At 42.1% G+C, this 18,539-nt stretch overlaps 1 long non-coding RNA gene across 1 annotated transcript in view; it reads left to right on the forward strand.

Moving 5' to 3' along the window:
- Positions 1 to 5,168: 5,168 nt before the first annotated feature.
- Positions 5,169 to 18,539, forward strand: part of LOC148124720 (uncharacterized) — a 184,767-nt gene continuing 171,396 nt past the window's right edge. The window contains exons 1-2 of the long non-coding RNA XR_015745100.1: positions 5,169 to 5,213; positions 12,999 to 13,088. This is a non-coding gene — a long non-coding RNA (uncharacterized LOC148124720). The remainder of the gene's footprint in view (positions 5,214 to 12,998; positions 13,089 to 18,539) is intronic.

Here is an 18,539-nt window from a genome sequence, read left to right on the forward strand (position 1 = left end):
TCAAGTCTGGTGGCATAAGGTATTCTGCAATGAGTAGAGGAGCGGAGAACTCTTCTTGTGAAATATTTCTGGACTTTTTCAATTGTGTTAATATCAGATACATGATATGGGTTCCAGACTGATGAGCTGTATTCAAGTATAGGTCTAGCAAATGTTTTGTATGCTCTAGTTAGTAGTGTGATATTACCAGAGAAGAAGCTACCTGGGATTAGATTAACAACTCTTAATGCCTTTTTGGCTATGTAATTACAGTGGGCTCTAGCATTTAGATCATTTGAGATGAGTACTCCAAGGTCCTTGACAAAGTACGGATCCTCAACAAGGTCTTGACTATTTAGCTTGTATTTTATTTTCTGATTTTTTCTGCCAATATGTAAGACAGAGCATTTATTTGTTGAGATTTGAAGTTGCCATTTGATTGACCATTCTGATACATAGTCAAGGTCTTTTTAAAGGGTAGCAATATTGTCTGTGGTATTGAACAGCTTTACATCATCAGTGAAGAGAACACATTTGGTCTTAAAATGATCACAGAGGTCATTTATGTAGAGTATGAAGAGAGTTTACAAAATTGTAGAAAGCACAGGTGGAATTTGTGCGTAGAAGGTTTTCTTCGTGTTTAATGTGATAATTAATGCATTCAGTTTTTATCTGGTGGCATAGATTTTTGTATTGGCTTTTGAAGTTGGCAACGTAACCAGATTTGCTTTTTCACCAAAGTGATCTCTTTTTGGATTGAAGCTTTCTTATTGTTATGGGTAATCTGTTTTTCCTGGTTTGGGGAGTTGTTATTGGTACATATAGTTTGATGGCTCTTTTGATTTCTAGTAAGAATATGTTGTAATGGTCTTCAACAGTATTGCATCCAGTGAATAGAGATTGCCAATCAAGGGAAGAGAGATCGTTGTCTATAAAATCATAGTTGCCTTTTTTGAAGTTAGAATTGGCGATTTTGTCATTGTGATTATTTTTGTGTGGACTTATGTTGAGACAAAAGTCAATCATGTTGTGGTCACTGTTGGAAAGAGGTTCTTTAATTTGTATTCCATAAATTGAATTCAAACTACTGCAGATGATGAGATCGAGGCAGTTGTTAAGCCTGGTATTGTTGGTTACTAGTTGTTCCTGTCCCAGATTTGTTACAGCATTGTAGAAGGTTGCATGTGTGGGTTCAGTTGTACATTCGTTTAGGGTCCAGTTAATATGAGGTAGATTGAAGTCACCAAGAAAGATAAAAGTGTGGACAGGATTCTGCCCATGTTAGTAGTGTATTTAGGTTGTTTACATGTTCGATGTCGTAACCAGGTGCTCTGTAACATAGTAAGAACCTAAATGTGATATTTAAGGTCAGTTCACAGATAATGGTCTCAGGAAGAGCGAGCTCTTGGGTAACTTGGATGTTTTTTGTAAGGACTTTTTATAGAAGATAGCAACACCACCTCCTCTACGGATTACACGATCGGATCAGTAAACATGATAGTCTCTTTCTGGAGTCAGGGAGAGATGCGTTGAGCCATGTTTCACAGACAAATATGATGTTGAATTTAGCCGTATTTGTAAGAGAGAAATTCAGGTATTTTATTTACAAGGCTTCTTGCATTGAGTAGCTTGCATTTAAGGCCAGTTGTAGTTTGAATTGAGGTAGTTGGGGGCCTGTATGCCTAGTCTTGGGTGATGGTGGATTGGTTGAAGAAGATTTGGATGCTGAGTTGTGGGTTGTGTGACTTTCTTTTGATACAGTCTGCATGGTAATCAATGTACAGATCCTTCTCTCCATTGTCTAGATGATTTTTGACTTCTGTGCGTAGTATATGGGAGGGGGCACATTGCTGTCAGGATGAGATCGGAGGTTTTTATGGTTGGTGTTGTTTTTGGCGAGTGACCACATGACCACAGAAATGTCTTTGGACAGTGCTGGCTCTATGGCCTTGAAATGGAGATGAGCACCACCCCCTAAAGTTGGCAATGACTAGCAGAATAAAATCCATAGGGACTCCTTTATCTTTTTCCTCTTATAGAAAAAAAATGGACATAGAATTAATGCTATTTCATAGTTTGTAATTTCTCAGATGTTCTCTTCCACCTGAGAGAGAGACTTTTATTTATCTTGCCTTATTCTTAGGAAATTCTGACTCAAATTCAAGGTTAACTCTTTCTCTTGCTTTTTCTTTGTGAATCAGATTTATGTGTCGGATTGATTGTGTAGCTCCTGTGTCAACTATATTGCTTTACCTGCATTCGTAATGTTTTATTCTAAAATATATAATGGAGAAGAACCTCTCCAGATGTACTGGCAAGAAGTCAATCACTTTCAGTTGATTATCCTAATATGGCATCTGCTGCAATGTTAGAGGAAACGTCCATCATTCACCAATAAGACTTTCCAGCAAATGCTGTCAACTTTTATTATATGTCAGCAAGCTGTGAGAACTTTTGCCAGTTTTGGTTAGGATTTAGTTTCCTTGGAAGAAAAACACTAGAGGCATATGATGTTCCTGCGGTACATGATTTATTGAAACACAAGCTACAACCTAAACATAATGCCCAAACCAAATTTTATTCTGTGACAGGTTCCCGAAGCAAAATTCACAACTTTCATAAGATTTTTTTTATTGAATGCCAAATAGGCTGGAAATGAAATGAAGTATCTGAGATGCATTTGAAAATCTGCTCCCATCAAGCTGATGTGGAAACAAACTGAGCACAGCAATAAATAAAATGAATGTAAGCTGTTTGATCTGTGGTTCTCTTCAGGGAAACAAGATATTCAGAGAATGAACGTGTAGAAAAACTGGAAGAATACAGGCTAGCCCAGGGTGAAACTCTACCTGTAGAATTGCATACAAATAGTCCCACATTTAAGTCCAAAGTTTTCGCTGGCAAGCGATACAGTTATTAAGAGACTTAAGTTCCATTTGATCAGGGGTGTCAAACTCCATTGAGGGCTGCATCAGGGTTGTGTTTGATCTTGGAGGGCGAGGGGTATAGCCATGGTGGGTGTGACAAAGGTCTCGTGTTGGGGGCACCTGTGGTGGCCAAGTGCAAAGGCAGGACTTCCCTGAGATCCCATCTCACTCTCATAATCTGCCTGCCTGCCTGCCTGAATGAATGCCTGACTGCCTTTCTTCCTTCCTTCCTTCCCTCTTCGTTCTCCTTTCTTCTTCCTTGCCCTCTTTCCTTCTTTTTCTTTGTCTTTCCTTTTCTCCTTTCCTGTCCCTTCTTGGAGGCTCAAATGCAAAAGGGGAAAAATTTCTCCTTTTGTTTTGTTTTTAGTTTGTTTTGGTAGCCCTCTGCCAGGGAAAACAGAGCTTGGGGGGCTGTGTATGCATCCCCACACCCCATTTTTGGCCTCCTGCAGCCCTCTGCCACAGTGGTTGGATTAAAAAAAAATACTACCAGTTCTGTGGGTGTGGCTTGGTGGGCGTGGCTTGGTGGGCGTGGCTTGGTGGGCATGGCAGGGGAAGGATGCTGCAAAATCCCCATGCCCTCCCCACCCCGCTAACCTGATTTCCAGCTCCCTTCTCCTGTGCAGGGCAACCAAAGAAGACCCAGCACATCAGCTGGGACTCAGGAGGCAGAGAATAATGGGGACAGGACCAGTCAGAGGTGGGATTTGCTGGTTCTCCCAACTACTCAAAATTTTCGTTACCAGTTCTCCAGAACTGGTCAGAATCTGCTGAATATACCACCTCTGTTCTGCCAGCAAAAACAGCTCAGGGAGGGCTTTACGTGGTCCTCCCGGGCTCCATTTTCACTGACAGAGGCACCGTGAGCTGGTCCTTTGCTGTTTCCAGGCTGGCCCTGCAAGCCAGATCTTAGCACCCCACAGCAGGATGCGGCTCAGAGTCCTTGAGTTTGACATCCCTGCATTTGATAATCTTCCTTGGCACCTTTGCTAAGTGAACCATTGCAATTGTAAAGCTAGTAAGATGGTTGTTAAGTGGATCTGGCTTTCTCATTGACTTTGCTTTTCAGAAGGTCACCAAAGGTGATTGCATGACCCCAGAACACTGCCACCATCATCAATGCAGGCCAGTTGCCAAGGGTTTGAATTTTGCAACACGGGGATGTTGCAACACATGCGTGAAAAACAGTCCTAAGTCACTTTGTTCAGTGCTATTGTAACTTTGAATGAATGGCTGAAAGTTGAGGGCTACCTTTATAGCAGTGGATGTAAAATCTGTCTCTCCCAAGTTCAGTAAAACCCACATGAGTGCAGAGCAAAGCTGGGTGTCACCTTTCCATTAATGTTTGGTATTTGCCTCCAATAAGTGGAAGCACTTGTGAAGCTCGGCTGCTCTCAGAAAGTATCTGATCTGGTTAGTGTCTACCATGCAAAGAGATCACTCAGATTCTAGGCTGGGCTGGAAATGTTTTTTTTTTTAAATAGAAATAAGATTAAAGCATCCTTATTTACATGCTGGAGGTTCTGTTATTGTTGATTTGTAATGCACATTTTTGAGTGGATGAATGTTTTAAATTTCCTTGGTTGCTCCAAGGTCCTCCCTGTGTGTTGCAATTTGAAAATGTGGTTACAAAGCTGGAAAAATGTCACCATCCAAAGGTAACCACTGTAATCAATAAATCAATGCAAGGAATAACATAAGGAAGGGGTGGAGAAGACCATTCTGGCTCATTTAATCTTAAATGTACCAGGCTTAGTTCTTGTTCTTCTTCTCCTTTGCCCCCATCCACATCTTGATACACATGTTGTTAAGTTGTGGGAAAGACAACTCGAGACAAGTTAGACTTCAGCTCTTTTTATTAGTCTCTCAGTACTGAACTGCCGCGGAGCTGCGGCAGCCTCTTTTATAGCGGCTGCTGGCAGCTTGCGGCCAATGACGGCTCTTTGAATTTCCCACCGTCGGACAGACCAATCAAAATGGATTGTTCAAATATTCAAATATATAACACCCCTCCCCAAGTGGTCCAGTCCAACCAATCAGGCTTCCCTGGGTTACGTAGTCACGTAAGTAAGCGGGGCTCTTATGGTTTCTACTGGACCTGCGCAATTCAGTTGCGGTGCTGTCTTCGGGCTGCTCGCACGGGTTCGCTGTTTCTCCCGTCCTTCTCCGTGGAACCTCCTGGAGGGTAGAGTCAGCCCTGCTGCTCCTGTCTGGTCTATCCAGGCTGGTAGAGCCGGCTCGGCTGCTCCCGCCAGGCTTTGTGATGACTTTCCGCTGCCTGCTCCATTGTTCTGAAGTCATTTTCAGGTATGTAATTGCGATTTCTTAGCAGCGCTACTGGTGGTGTTGGTTGGTGGGTTGTTGTTAGTGTTTGTTTCATTATTTCTCGTGTTTGTGGAGGGTCTCCCCCTCCCCTCTCATTTGTGTTTGAGGGGTCTCCCCCCTCTCTGGTTTGGTTATTCTTCTGGTTTAATGTTTGAGGTGGTTCATGTGTGTGTGTTCTTCTCCTTCGTCCCTTGGATTGTTTGTATTTCTCAATAGTGTTCTTGATCTAAGTTGGTCTATGTGTCTCCTCCAGTTTTTCCCACCCTCTGTCTCTACCCTGTGTCACCGGGGTCCTGTTATCTGGGTTATTTTAGCTAGTATCCATAGTGGGTCCCCCATGAGGTTTTTTGCATAGACCAGGTCCCCTGTTCCAAATGTACGGTACTTACTGGAGGAGTCTATTGGCTTTTCAGGGCTGTATGTGGGGTGTAGTCTAAGTGAGACCTTAATTTTCTGCCCATTAATAGTTCTGCTGGGCTTTTATTAGTTGTGGTGTTTGGTGTGATGTGCTGTATAGTTAGTAGTTTATAGATTTTTTCTTGGATGTCTCCCGTTCCTAATTTTTGTAGCATTTCCTTCGTATACTGAACTATGCGTTCCGCCCATCTGTTTGTAGCCAGCCAACCCGGTGCTGTTAGGGCATGCCTTATTCCTTGTTCGACAAGGAACCTCTCAAATGTCAGTGCCATGAATTGTGGCCCATTGTCCGATACTAGTAGATCCAGTAACCCATGTGTTGTGAAAAGTTTCCTTAGTTGTTTGATTACGGCTTCTGTTGTTGTTGAGTGCATGACGCTTACCTCCAGCCAATTGGAGTAAGCGTCTACCACTATCAAAAATGTGTGTCCTTTTGTTGGCCCTGCAAAATCAATGTGTATCCTCGACCATGGGCCCCTAGGTTTTTCCCAGTCGAGTACAGGTGCAGAAGGGGATGTAAGTCTAGACTCTAGGCACTGTTTGCATGTTGCCACCCATTTCCCAATATCCTTATTCATCCCTGGCCATCATACGTATCTCTTGGCCAGAGACTTCATCCTTACAATACCTGGATGTCCTTCATGCAATAAGTCAAGTATTTGTTCCCTCAGTATGTCCGGTATGATTACCCTATCCCCCCATAGTATACACCCTTTTAGGATCGAGAGTTCTGTTTGTCTGTTCCGAAATGGTTTGATAGTCCTGTCACTTTCGATCTCTGGCCACCCTTTACCTACCCAATTTAAAATCTGTGCCAGGTTTCTGTCTCTCGTGGTTTACTTCGCAATGTCTGTTGCTGTTATGGGTAGGTTTGCCAACGTCTTGATTTGCAGGGTTGATGTTGTTGGTGCAGGATCATCTTCTAACTCAGGTAGGGGGGAATGGCTCAGGGCATCAGTGTGTGATATGTTCTTCCCTGGCTGGTGGATTAAGTTGTAGCTGTATGCAGCGAGGAACTCAGACCATCTCGTCATTCACTGTGACAGTATGTTGGGTGTAGCTTTGTTTCCTGTGAGTTTTCCTAAGAGAGGTTTATGGTCTGTAATCAGTGAAAAAGTTCTGCCATAGATGTATTTGTGAAACTGTTTGACTCCTGTTACTGCGGCTAGCACTTCTCTGTCCAATTGGCTGTAGTTTCTCTCTGCTTTTGATAGGGTTTTTGAGTAGAACGCAATCAATGCTTCTCTTCCATTGGGTAGTATGTGGCTGAGTATGGCCCCGATGCTGAACGGTGATCCATTGCAAGTTAATGTTAGTGGCAGGGTTTCGCTGTATTGGATTAGCATAGAGTCTGATGTGAGTAAGTCTTTGATTCCATGGAACGTGGTTTCTTCTCATCACCCCCAGGTCCAGGTAGCTTTCTTATCCAGCAGCCTGTGTAACGGTTCCGCTGTCGTTGCCTTCTGTGGCAAAAAAACATTGTAAAAGTTAATAAGTCCCAAAAAGGCTTGTAACTCTGTTTTATTTTGGGGTCTGGGAGCTTCTTTGATTGCTCTGATTTTCTTTTCAGTGGGGTGGATCCCTTCTTTATCTATGAGGTATCCCAGGAATTCAACCTTATCGGTGGCTAATTGGCACTTTTCTTTTTTCAATTTGAGTCCCACCTCTTTAAATTTTTGTAAGACTTCCCTCAGGCAGCCTTCCAGTTGTTTTTTGTCCCTGGCTGATACCAATACATTGTCAAAATATGGTACCACTCCCTTGATTCCTTGCAGTAGGTGCTCCATCAAGCTTTGGAATATCCCTGGGGCCACAGTAACTCCAAATTGTAGTCTTTTGCATTTGAATGGCCCCCCAGTGAGTCACAATTTTTTGTGCTTCTGCTGTTTCTGGGTCGACTGGCAATTGTTGGTACGCTTGCGCAAGGTCGAGTTTCGCGAAAGTTTTCCTCCCCCCAACAAGTGTAATAGGTGTTGTACCACCGGAACAGGGTATGCCATTTGTTGTAGCGCATGGTTGAGGGTGGCCTTATAGTCTCCGCAGATTTGTACAGACCCATCTGGTTTAATAGGGGTCACAATTGGGGTTTTCCACCTGGTGTGGTCAATTGATTCTAATACCCCCTGTGCGATGAGTTTATCTAATTGTTCATTGATTTTTGGTTTTAATGCGAAAGGGACTCATCTCGCCTTTAGCCTAATTGGGGCTATCTTAGGATTCAAATTAAATGAGATAGGGGACCCTCAGTACTTGCCCAGTTCTCCATTGAAGACGTCCTGGAATTCTCTCATCAGGTTCTCTTCCCAGTCCGTTTCAGTGACGTGTATCCCGGTTACTCCGATTCCTAGAGGGGCAAACCATTTGAGTCCCAGTAGGCTGGGGCGATCCTGGTTGACTATAGTCAATGGAAGGACTTTTGTGTATTTTTTAAATTTGATCTGGAAATGTCCGGTTCCGACTACGGGAATTCTGTTTTCCTGGTAGTCTTTAAGTGTGAGTTTTTGTTTTTCTAGTTCCTTTCTTTTCATGTCAGGTATCAGGCTCTTTAGGGTGTTCCACGATATCATGGATAGATACAACCCAGAATCCACCTCCATCTCACATGGCTGACCCTCTATTGTGACTTGTACCTTCACCTTTCTCGTATTGGTTGTGCTCGAGTGTCTAATAATTATTGTCTGGTGTGTTTCTTCCTTTCTATTAGCTTTGTTGAACCACTTGTTTCTGCTTTCTCGGCTCCAATGGCTCCCTGTCTGCCTCTCTCTCGCTCTGGGTGTATGTGTGTGTGTGCTTCCTCTCCGTCTAGGGCTATGGTTATTTCTGTTCTGGCAGACCCTAGCTATGTGTCCCCGCCTTTCACAATACCTGCAAATGGCATTGAGGAAATGGCACTCGGAACGTGGGTGGTCCCCTCTGCACCCAGCACAACAGAATCCTGACTTCCTTTCTCTTCGCTCTCATCTACTTTTTTCCGACTGAAGTCTATTTATCTCTTCTTCTTCCTCATCGGTCTTGGACAAGGATTCAATGTCCTCATGGTGTGTTGTGGCGGTGGGCTTTTGAGTTCCCTCTAGCTTCTTGTCTGGAGCTTGGCTAGGGTCTCTCGTAGTTTCCTGTGTTACCTTATTCATTTGTCGCATGGTGGCTGCTGATTTCTGTGTTGCTTCAGCTGCGGTTGCTTCTGCGATAGCCTCGGTTACAGTTATGTTGGGTCTGGTCAGTAGTCAGCTCTATAGAGTGAGGTCTCTCAGTCCGAGGACCACGCGGTCCCTCATGGCCTCGTCCATGTTTAGGAATTTGCACACTCCACCAATGTCTCTTAGAGCTGCAACGAAATCCCCTATGCTCTCACCTTCCTTTTGGTCTCGCTTGTAAAACTCGTGTCTCTTGATGAGGCTTGAGACAGCTGGCGCATAATGGGCTCGCAGTAATTTGTCTAAATCTGACCATGCCATTTGCTTCACATCTTGGGGTTTTGCCAATGCCTTTGCCATCTTGAACACTGTGGGCCCACAGTGGGTTAGGAAAATGGCTCTCTCCCTGTGTTCGGAGATTCCTTGTAGTTCGTTCCCTTCTAGGAACATGAGGAACCAGTCAATGTAAGAATCCTAGTCTTCCGTTGCTGGGTTGAATGGTGCGGGTGGTGAGTTGCTTCCAGCCATTTTGTCTAGCTTGATTCTCTTGCCATGTGCTCAACTGGTCTCCTTTGTCTCAGAATCCCACCTTTGTCTCCAGTGTTAAGTTGTGGGAAAGACGACTCGAGACCAGTTAGACTTCAGCTCTTTTTATTAGTCTCTCAGTACTGAACTGTTGCGGAGCCGCGGCAGCCTCTTTTATAGCAGCTGCTCATGGCTTGCAGCCAATGACGGCTCTTTGAATTTCCCACCGTCGGACGGACCAATCAAAATGGATTGTTCAAATATTCAAATATACAACACATGTAAACAAGATGATAAAAGTATGCTGTGGTCTAATGCTGTTAGGACCAAGGTGTTCCTTTTCCCTTTCCCTTCCCCTTTCCCTCTTTCTTTCTTTCTTTCTTTCTTTCTTTCTTTCTTTCTTTCTTTCTTTCTTTCTTTCTCTTTCTTTCTCTCTCTCTTTCTTCCTTTCCTTTCCTTCCTTTCCTTTCCTTTAGTTCCCTCTTTCATCTGCCTGTCTATATCTAGCTAGCTAGCCACACACACACACACACACACACACACACACATTTCCAAAATTTCTTTTGAATAAGGTAGAATTAGCATTCCTGTAGGCTGAAAAAAATCTGACATTATGTGGTCTGTGAATCTCTTCCCCTATTTTTGACAGTATTGGCAATTGTAGTGGATATTTGGGTTGTTTTGAATTCAGAGCACCACTTCTCCTTCCACAGATCCTCCTGTTTTCTTCTCTCTATTTTCATATACAGGTGAAACTCAAAAAATTAGAATATCGTGCAAAAATTCATTTATTTCAGTAATGCAACTTAAAAGGTGAAAGTAATATATGAGATTGATCATTACATGCAAAGCAAGATAGTTCAAGCCATGATTTGCCATAATTGAGATAATTATGGCTTACAGCTCATGAAAACCCCAAATCCACAATCTCAGAAAATTAGAATATTGTGAAAAGGTTCAATATTCTAGGCTCAAAGTGTCCCACTCTAATTAGCTAATTAAGCCATAACACCTGCAAAGGGTTCCTGAGCCTTTAAATGGTCTCTCAGTCTGGTTCAGTAGCACAATCATGGGAAAGAATGCTGACCTGACAGTTGTGCAGAAAACCATCATTGACACCTCCATAAGGAGGGAAAGCCTCAAAAGGTAATTGCAAAAGAAGTTGGATGTTCCCAAAGTGCTGTATCAAATCACATTAATAGTTATGTGGAAGGGAAAAGTGTGGAAGAAAAAGATGCACAAGCATCAGGGATGACTGCAGCCTGGAGAGGATTGTCAGGAAAAGGCCATTCAAAAGTGTTGGGGACTTTCACAAGGAGTGGACTGTGGCTGGAGTCAGTGCATCAAGAGCCACCACACACAGATGGATCCTGGACATGGGCTTCAAATGTCATATTCCTCTTGTCAAGCCACTCCTGAACAGCAAACATGTCAGAAGCGTCTTACCTGGGCTAAAGAAAAACAGAACTGGTCTGTTGCTCATGGTCCAAAGTCCTCTTTTCTGATGAGAGCAACTTTTGCATCTCATTTGGAAACCAAGGACCCAGAGTCTGGAGGAAGAATGGAGAGGCACACACTGCAAGATGCTTGAGGTCCAATGTAAATGAACTTTTGCACAATATTCTAATTTTTTGACTTTTACCTGTAGTCATGTAGAAATCCAAAAGTTGATTAATTAATACATTCATTCAGGAACTGAACTGATAAAGGGTACTGCGCAGGTAAGATTTCTATGACCATAACAGGACAAATGTCTGCATTATGGGACACTTAGCAACTTCTGTTCTTTTAACATGGCCCTTTAGGGGGCTGGCAGTGAAAACATACAAACAATTGGGTATGTCTATTCTAGTGAAAAATAGGACTGGGGTGATATAATGGTGTTCCAATATTTGAGGGGCTGCCAGAAAGGAGGAGGAGGCTCAACCTATTTTCCAAAGCATGTGAAGGTAGGACAAGAAGCAATGGATGAAAACTAATCAGGGAGAGAACCAACCCAGAACTAAGGAACAATTAATCAGTGGAATGGCTTGTCTCCAGAATTACTGGAGGCTTTTAAAGAGAGATTGGACAACCATTTGTCTGAAATGTACAGATTAACAGAGTTGGAAGGGACCTTGTAGGTCATCTAGTCCAACCCCCCCCCCCAAGCAGAGATCCTACACTATTTCTGACAAATGGCAGTCCAATCTCTTCTTGAAAGTCTCAAGGAAGGAAGCTCTCACAACTTCTGAGGCAACTTCTGTTCCATTGGTTGATTGTTCTCACTGTCAGAAAGTTTCTCCAAGTTAAATCTCTCCTTGTTCAGTTTCCATCCATTATTCCTTGTCTGGCCTACAGGTGCTTTAGAAAATAGCTTGACCCCCTCTTCTCTGTGGCAGCCCCTCAAATATTGGAAGACTGTTATCATGTCTCCCCTGGTCCTTCTCTTCACTAGACTAGCCAAACCCAGTTCCTGCAACCGTTCTTCGTATGTTTTAGCCTCCAGTCCTCTAATCATCCTGATTGCTCTTCTCTACTTTTTCTAGATCTCAACATCTTTTTTATAGTGTGGTGACCAAAACTGGATGCAATACTCTAATTGTGGTCTTACTAAGGCTTTACAGAATGGTATTAGTACTTTACTTGATTTGATTGTATCCTTCTGTTAATGCAATTTAGGATTGTGTTGGCTTTTTTTTGCTGCCGCTGCACACTACTAGTTCATATTTAGCTGGTTGTCCATAAAGACTCCAAGATCCCTCTCACAGTTACTGCTATTAAGCCTAGTTTCAACCAGTCTTTATGTCTTTTGGGTTTTCTTGCCAAAGTGTAGGACTTTTCTCTACATTTTGTTAGATAGGGCCCAGTGTTCAAATCTGTCAAGATCCATCTGGATCTTGAGCCTAACTTCTAGGGTTTTAGCTATTCCTGCCAGCTTAGTATCATCTGAAAATTTGGTAAGTTCCCCTTCTATTCTCTCATCTAAGTTGTTTAATGACATAGTGTCTCCTGGGAGTTGGAGTAGAAGACCTTCAAGGTCCATTCCAACTCTTATTGAATACTGAATAAGATGAATATTGCATTCAGTTTTGGTTGCCACAATGTAAAAAAGATGTTGAGACTCTAGAAAGAGTGCAGAGAAGACCAACGAAGATGATTTGGGGAGTGGAGGCTAAAATATATGAACAACAGTTGCAGGAACTGGCTATGTCTAGACTATTGAAAAGAAGGACTAGGGGAGACATAGCAGTGTTCCAATATCTCAGGGGCAGCCACAAAGAAGAGGGAGTCAAGCTATTCTCCAAGCACCTGAGGGTAAGACAAGAAACAATGGGTGGAATAATCAAGGAGAGAAGCAACTTAGAACTAAGGAGAAATTTCCTGACAGTTAGAACAATTAATCAGTGGAAAAACTTGCCTCCAGAAGTTGTAAATGCTCCAACACTGGAAGCTTTTAAAAAGATGTTGGATAACTATTTGTCTGAAGTGTTTTAGGGTTTCCTGCCAAGGCAGGGGGTTGGATTAAAAGACCTCCAAGATCCCTTCCAACTCTGTTATTCTATTTTATTATTCTGTTATTCATCCTATCTAGAAAATAAATGTCCAAGTAGCTTTACTCTGTAAGTTTAAGCACAATTTATTTCTAATAGAGAGATTGTTTTTATGTTCCTAAACATACGTAACCATGTTTATTTACTCTCTCTTCCAGATGAGACCAACACAGAGACTGATGGATTTGGCTCCCTCCACAGATTGATTTCTCAGCAGAATGCGTTCTGACGGATCATAGGATTTCAAGGTACCAAGTTTATTTTGCTTCTTTCATGACTGGCTATTTGTTTGTAGATTAGATGTTTCTTCTATGTTTTGATTGAAACCTTGAAAATGGTTTATGTGATTAATGAAATGCAATATGTGTATTAAGAACTGTATGCTGGTCATAAAACAAAACAAATCTAGCAGGAGCAGAGACTGATTTTAGAGATTACTGTTTTTTCTCTGCCAATTTTCTTTTCTTTATCCTGGATTCTTTGTCATTGGGAAAATGGAATTAGATAGTCATGTATTGAAAGAAGGAAGACAGCTGCACCAATCATCTGTGTGTACATTGTGGTTGGGTAAATTATTTTAGATTTTGTATTGTGGTGCTCTCTGAGCTTGCTTGTTTTCTTGCAGACATTTCATTAACAAACTAGGTAATATCATCAGTGTCAGTAGGTAGTAGGATTTGTTCTTATACTAGTTTTCAGTGGTTCCGTCAATGTTGGTGGGAGTGTTATGGTGGTTCCTTGATTAGGCTGTAGTTTATGGTTTGATTGTTTGTCTGATTTTATAGCTCCTGGATTGGGGTTATTGTTTACTTCTTGATAGTTGGTCTAGTTTTAATTAATCTCAATTTATCTGGGTGTCGATGTCTGGTGAGGAAACAGCTGATTGGTTTTGTTTCTTTTTTTTTGTTTTTGGCTTTTTAATTGTCTCTTTTGAATGGTATGTATATGTTGTTTTGCACTGTAAATGTCAGCCTCTGAGTTGGGGTGGCAAGGTGCCTTAGATTTATTCCAAGGGATTAAAATTTAGCCTAAGCATCAGTGAGGAAGATTAAGCAATAGTGTGCCATAGGCAGAATTTCAAGGCCCCCAATGTTTGTTTTGTTGTGGTTGAACTATAATTAAGTATGAACTTAACTATAATTACATATAAGCTCTTATTTAAATTGAGCATTTGTATTTTCCTCCATGCTTTTTGGCTCAATAATGATTTTTGTGGCCCACATCTGTTGCTATCTGAATGTGAACTGGGTCTTTATTTCCCCAATCTGCAAAACATATGTTTACACTTGGAACTCTCTGCTGGTTCAGGGAAAAAAAAGGAGTTGGCTATTTTTCCAGGCCTAATTTAACATCAGAGAGTGTGTGTTTAATGCTCCAAATTTAACAACTGGAAAATGAGGGAAGAAGATAAATAAAAACACCAGTGACAGTTGTGAGGTTCATGTATGCTATTTCTGGAAAAGACATGCTAATTATGGACTGATAAGATGTCCTGGTTAAAATGCTTTTTTATAAGAGCCAGGACTTTATAGGGCACAGCATTTAGAAAGATCGATTTTTAAAATCTTATTTAAAGGTCTGTTTAGAGGATGTGTTGCTCTGGAGAAAGCAGGCACAGAGCATGTTTCTAGACTTTGCTGTCAAAGATGATGTTCTAGTTTGGGTTTTACTATTTTACTATTTCTTTGAGACTGTTCATCCCCAGTCAGCAAAGCAAAGTTCTCAAAATGGGTCACAACTGATCTCAAATAGTGTAAGGTAGGCCAAGCATAAAAAAGAGGATCAAATACACTGCTCAAAAAAAATAAAGGGAACACTTAAACAACACAATGTAACTCTAAGTCAATCACACTTATGTGAAATCAAACTGTCCACTTAGGTAGCAATACTGATTGACAATCAATTTCACATGCTGTTGTGCAAATGGAATAGACAACAGGTGGAAAGCATAGGCAGTTAGCAAGACATCCCCAATAAAGGAGTGGTTCTGCAGGTGGTGACCACAGACCACTTCTCAGTTCCTATGCTTTCTGGCTGATGGTTTGGTCACTTTTGAATGCTGGCGGTGCTTTCACTCTAGTGGTAGCATGAGACGGAGTCTACAACCCACACAAGTGGCTCAGGTAGTGCAGCTCACCCAGGATGGCACATCAATGTGAGCTGTGGCAAGAAGTTTTGCTGTGTCTGTCAGCGTAGTGTCCAGAGCATGGAGGCGCTACCAGGAGACAGGCTAGTACATCAGGAGATGTGGAGGAGGCCGTAGGAGGGCAACAACCCAGCATCAGGACCGCTATCTCCACCTTTGTGCAAGGAGGGACAGAAGGAACATGCAAGAGCCCTGCAAAATGATGTCCAGTGGGCCACAAATGTACATGTGGCTGCTCAAACGGTCAAAAACAGACTCCATGAGGGTGGTATGAGGGACCGACGTCCACAGATGGGGGTTGTGCTTACAGCCCAACACCATGCAGGATGTTTGGCATTTGCCAAAGAACACCAAGATTGGCAAATTCTCCACTGGCGCCCTGTGCTCTTCACAGATGAAAGCAGGTTCACACTGAGCACATGTGACAGATGTGACAGGGTCTGGAGATGCCATGGAGAACATTCTGCTGCCTGCAACATCCTCCAGCATGACCGGTTTGGCAGTGGGTCAGTAATGGTATGGGGTAGCATTTCTTTAGGGGGCCGCACAGCCTTCCATGTGCTCGCCAGAGGTAGCCTGACTGCCATTAGGTACTGACATGAGATCCTCAGACCTCTTGTGAGACCATATGCTGGTGCAGTTGGTCCTGGGTTCCTCCTAATGCAAGACAATGCTAGACCTCATATGGCTGGAGTGTGTCAGCAGTTCCTGCAAGATGAAGGCATTGATGCTATGGACTGGCCCACCCATTCCCCAGACCTGAATCCAATTGAGCACATCTGGGACATCATGTCTCACTCCATCCACCAACGCCAGGTTGTACCACAGACTGTCCAGAAGTTGGGGGATGCTTTAGTCCAGGTGTGGGAGGAGATCCCTCAGGAGACCATCGGCCACCTCATTAGGAGCATGTCCAGGCATTGTAGGCAGGTCATACAGGCACGTGGAGGCCACACACACTACTGAGCCTCATTTTGACTTGTTTTAAGGACATTACATCAAAGTTGGATCAGCCTGTAGTGTTTGTTTTTTTCACTTTAATTTTGAGTGTAACTCCAAATCCAGACCTCCATGGGTTGCTAAATTTGATTTCCATTGATAATTTTTGTGTGATTTTGTTGTCAGCACATTCAGCTATGTAATGAATAAAGTATCTTATAAGAATATTTCATTCATTCAGATCTAGGATGTCTTATTTTGTGTTCCCTTTATTTTTCTTGAGCAGTGTATATATATCCCAGCCTTTTTTCTTCCTTCTGGGTAATGAACCTTGGTCTCACCATACAGCACCCTTCACAGAAAATATCCCATGAACTAGATATGGCCACCAAAGGTCTGGTCAGCTGTGGATGAATCATTCAGGATTGCTTTAATCCAAATCTGAATGTCAGAAATATCAAGTTATTTTATTTTTATTTATAAGAAAATCTGGGAATATAATTTGTGCAAAATAAAACAAATAAAAGCATTGTCATGGTGAATAGTGTTGATCATTCCTGCTATCCAGGATGCTTCTGCCTGGTGTAACTATTTTTGCACTTCTTAAATACCTTATGCTACTCTCAACAGACTCCAGGAGTGTACATTAATTGCACATTATTGTGAAAGGAAACCTAAAGTCATCCAGTGAGAGTTGTGGCTAAATTGAAATTCAAGCTTCCTGGTGCAAATCTAGCATAAACCCCAAATTGTGTATCATAAATTGATTGATTTGATTTGATCTGAGGCTCTCTTGCTTCCAGAAAGACTCTGAGTCACTTGCAGTAGGTATACTGCATATAAGTTAAAATGTTAAGCCATGAGTTTGTTGTACATGTGTTATATTTGATCTTGGCTCCACAAAATGAGTTTACACGGACATTGTGATTTATACCTCTTGGGTTATGGCTCAATATGCAAATTGTATAAATTTACCTAATTGTGGTACCAGTCAAGGCACCATGGTCATTGAATAAATCAAGATTTAATGTGATGGGTGAATAGTCATTGGTTTGAAACTCTGGCATATGGCTTGGTTGGAATATCTAAATGAAGCCAGTTGCAGCTTTAGAGCAAACATTTTGGTTAAATTATCCATAGCTTAACACAAAAAAATACACCAGGGCAGCATCTGTTAATATTTAAGCTACTATAGAAAATTCCATCTCCCATTATATTAATCACAAATCTTCCTGGATTTTAAACCAGATATAAATGTCAGTATAACCATAGATATCTCCTAGCTTGCCAATTTGAATTTTTTTAAAAAAATATTTTCACTGTTTTAACAATGGGAAACCAACTTGCTGCTAAGAACACTAAACCCACATACAAAAGAAGTCTGGACATTGATATACAGTGCAATTCAGTGGTGGGATTCAAATTTTTTTACTACCGGTTCTGTGGGCATGGCTTATTTGGTGGGCGTGGCTCACATGACTGGGTGGGCATGGCTTGGTGGCCATGTGACTGGGTGGGTGTGGCCAACTCAATGTCACTCACGTCAAGGGGTGCCTCGCCTGGCCCCTCCCCTCCCAGCCATTCCTTGTCACACCCAGCCTCAACATATCTATAGTTCTGTAAAAATGTTGTTCACCTTTTTTTGACATTATTATCTACGTACTATAGATGTACTTTCATGGACCACTGGAAGGAGGAAATGGCTCACATGCTTTGCCCAAGAGGGTGATAGGCAACAGGCTTTTACGGAGCTGCCAGAAAGAAAGGGGGGCAATATATTTTCCAAAGCACCAGAAGGCAAACAATGTATTTTCCAAAACACCAGAAGGATGGAAACTGAACAGAAAGAGAAGCAATCTAAAAGTAAGGAGAAACTTCCTGACAATGAGAACAATTAACCAGTGGAATTGCTTGCCACCAGAAGTTCTGGGTGCTCCAACACAGGAAGTTTTTAACAAAAGACTGGACAGCCATTTCTCTGAAATGGTATAGAGTTGCCCCAGGGGTCCCTTCTATGTGTTATTCTGTTATTCTGACACCTTTCCAAGGACCTCTTGTCAGAATTCCTCCTCCAGTCATATTAGCTCAGGAATTCTGGGAGTTGAAGGCCACAAGTCTTAAACTTGCCAAGTTTGACTAGAACATTACCTCCGAGATCCCTTCCAGCCTTAGATTGCTGTGCTGTTTCAAAGAGTCTTCTGAAGCCAGGGTTTGGGTCCTTCGTTCCTCTCCTTTTTCTCTCTCTCCCTCCCTCCCTCCCTCCCTCCATGTATCTATCCATCCACTCATCCATATATCTTTCATTTTCTCCTCCCTCCCTCTTTCTCTCCCTTCCTTCCATCCCATTTTTCTTTGTCTATCCCTTTTCTTCCTTTCTCTCTCTTTTTCTTTCTTTTCTTTCTTTCTTTCTTTCTTTCTTTCTTTCTTTCTTTCTTTCTTTCTTTCTTTCTTTCTTTCTTTCTTTCTTTCTTTCTTTCTTTTTCTTTCTTTCTTTCTTTCCCTTTCTCTTTCTTTTCTTTCTTCTCTCTTCTCTCTTTCTCTTTCTCCCTCCCTCTTTCTCTCTTTTCCGTCCCTCTCTCTTTCCCTCTGTCTTTCTCTTTCCCTATCTCTTTCT

Source organism: Pseudonaja textilis, chromosome 13 (genome assembly GCF_049901715.1).
Source record: "Pseudonaja textilis isolate UNSWEBS1 chromosome 13, rPseTex1.2, whole genome shotgun sequence".
Taxonomy (NCBI): domain Eukaryota; kingdom Metazoa; phylum Chordata; class Lepidosauria; order Squamata; family Elapidae; genus Pseudonaja; species Pseudonaja textilis.